Genomic DNA, 3,079 nt, shown 5'->3' with positions numbered 1-3,079 from the left:
GTTTGTCTGATAGTATTATAGTTATACAAGGTTTATTTTATTAACCTAACATATTTTATATTAAAACATAATACTTTTAGATTATTTAGATTCACATGCACTTGTAGGAAATATAGAGATCTTGTGTACTTTTTACCCAATTTCTCCCATTATTGATATCTTATAAAAACACAAGTATAATAGCACAATCAAGATAACAATATTCATATAGTCAGGATACAGAGTATTTAAACCACCAAAAGAATCTCTCATATTGTGCTTTTATATCTACAGCCACTTCACTCCCACTTAAACCCTCTCTTTAACACTTGGCAAACACTAAGCTGTACTCCATCACTATAATTTTTTCAAGAATGTTATATAATGGAATCATACAGCATGTACCTTTGGATTGGCTTTTTTTTCACTCAGCATAATTCCAAGGATGTTAACTCATTCTTTTTATTGCTAAGTAGTATTCCATGATATAGATGTACCATAGTTTATTTAACTATTTACCCATTGAAAGACATCTGGGTTTTTTCCAGGCTCTTGTCTTTTCTTTTTTCTTTTCTTTTCTCTTCTCTTCTCTTCTCTTCTTTTCTCTTCTTTTCTTTTCTTCTTTGCTATTACATTTTAGTGTGAACAGAAGTCTCTATTTCTCTGGGATAAATGCCCAGGAGTGCAGTTGCTGGTCGTATGGTTGTTGCATGTTTAGTTTTACAAGAAACTGTCAAATTGTTTTCCAGAGTGGCGGCACATTTTACATTACCACCAGCAACGTATGAGTGATTCAGTTTATCTGACTCCTTGCCAGCATTTGGTGTTGTCACCTTTTTTTTTTTTTTTTTTAGTCATTGTGATAGGTATGCAGTGATAGCTCATTGTGGTTTTACTTTCCATCTCCCTAATGGCTAATGATGCTGAGAATCTTTTCATGTATTTACTTGCCATTTGCATATCCTCTTCAGTGGAGTATATCTTTTTATATCTTTTGTCCATTTTTTGGTCGGATTGTTTGTTTTCTTACTGTTAAGTTTTGGGAATGCATCTATATATTCTAGATATAATTATTTTGTCAAATATGGGGTTTGAAAATATTTTGTCCCAATCTGCGTTCTTTTAATAGTATATTTCACAAATAACTTTTTAATTTTATTTAAATCTCATTTAGCAATTTTTACTGTTATAGATATTTTTGGTCTCAAAGATAACTTTTTGCCTGCTTAGTTCTACATCCCAAAGGTTTTCCACCATGTTTTTTCCCTACAAGTTTTATAGTTTTACATTTTATATTTAAGCGTATAATCCATTTTAAGTTAATTTTTGTATAATGTATGAGACTTAGGTTAAGATTTTTTTATTATTATTTTGGGGCTCTCTATTCTTTTTCATTGGTACAGTCTATTCCTCTACCAATACCACAGTCTTGATTCTTGCAGTATATAAGGAATCTTAATACTGAGTAAATCATTCCTTTCACTTTACAATGGGCTAAATGTTCTTGTACCCTCAAAATTCATATGTTGAAATCCTCACGCTAATGTGAGGGTGTTAGGAGATGTGGGAGGTAACTAGGTTATGAAGCTAGAGCTTTCATGAATGATATTTGTGACCTTATCAAAGGACCCCAGAGAGAGCTCTTTTGTGCTCTTCCCACCATGTGAGGATACAAAGACAAGTCAGCAGTCTGCAACCCCAAAGAGGGCTCTCACCAGAACCCAGCACCCTGACCTCAGACTTCCAGCCTCACGACCTGTGAGAAATAAATTTTTATTGTTTATAAGCCACTCAGTCTATGGTATTTTTTTTTCATATTATTAATACAGTATTTATTTGTCTTTCCTCTGTCAAACCCTGAGCAACCACTTCCCCCAGGCTGCCTGGGGAGGCATCGGAAAAGGAACATACAGGGCAGACAAGACATGGGAGAAAGAACTATGGGAGGTGGTGACGGCTCCTTCACATGGCGAAGAGGATGAGAAAAGCCAACATCCGGCAAAAGAGCCCCATGGCCTCTGACAGGGCAAAGCCCAGAATGGCATAGGAGAAGAGCTGTTGCTTCAGAGAAGGGTTCCTGGCATAACCAATGATGAGGCTCCCAAACACAGTCCCAATACCAGCCCCAGAGCCTGCCACTCCTACTGTGGCAGCCCCAGCCCCAATGAACTTGGCTGCTGTGTCGATGTCCCTTGAAATGGCGCTGGTTTGGAAGCTGCGGCTAGAAATAGGTGAGGTCAGAGGATGCAGGGCTGCCAAGCTGCTGAGGCTCTCATCTGTCAGTGTCTCTGTTCGTTTCACCACCACTGCAGATAGTGACCAGCTCAGCAGCTGAGAGGAGCTCCTGACCAAGGTGGGGATGGACACAAATTTGGCGCAGGTATACATTTTTGGGGGATGAGGGGCTGTGGCAGGAGAGCTGCTCCCAGTGCAGAGAAGACAGGACCTATGGTATTTTGTTACAGCAGCCCCGAATGACTAAGGTATACTTTTTCTTTTTCAAAATTCTTTTAATGATTCTAATTCCATTCACTGCCTTTACATAAGTTTTAGGGTAATCTTGTCTATGTCAACAAAATCTCTTGTTGGGATTTTGATAGACATTACATTAAACCCCTATGTCAATTTGGGGAGACTCAGCATCTTAATATGTTGAGTTTTTCAACCATGAACATGGTATATGTCTCCATTTATTTAGATTTTCTTTGATTGCTTTCATCAGCATTGTATACTTTTCAGCATACAAGTTCTGTTCATGTTTTGTTAGATTTATATCTCAGTTTTTAAGTGATTGTAAATAGTATTGTATTTTTAATTTTGATATCCACATTTTCATTGTTAGTATATAAAAATAATTTTTTGTATGTCTATCTTGTATCCTGTGACTTTTCTGGATTCACTTATTAGTTCTGGGATTTTCAATGTAGATACTCATGCCATCTGAAAATAGGTACAGTTTTATTTCTTTTTTTCCAGCCTCTATGCTGCTTATTTCATTTTGCTGCCTTTTTGCACTGGCTAGATCTTCCTTTACCATATTGAATAAGAGTGATCAGAATGGACATATTGCCTTGATCTTGATCTTGGAGGGGACTATTCA

The 3,079-nt window shown here is 36.8% G+C and overlaps 1 pseudogene; it reads right to left on the bottom strand.

Annotated features, from left to right (window-relative positions):
* Positions 1-1,792: 1,792 nt before the first annotated feature.
* On the bottom strand, positions 1,793-2,382 carry LOC150013429 (ATP synthase F(0) complex subunit C2, mitochondrial pseudogene; annotated as a pseudogene).
* Positions 2,383-3,079: the final 697 nt, after the last annotated feature.

The sequence above is a fragment of the Furipterus horrens genome, unplaced genomic scaffold (genome assembly GCF_987537825.1).
Source record: "Furipterus horrens unplaced genomic scaffold, mFurHor1.1.pri manual_scaffold_4, whole genome shotgun sequence".
NCBI classification, from domain to species: Eukaryota; Metazoa; Chordata; class Mammalia; order Chiroptera; family Furipteridae; genus Furipterus; species Furipterus horrens.
This window is presented reverse-complemented; position numbering and strand designations above follow the sequence as displayed.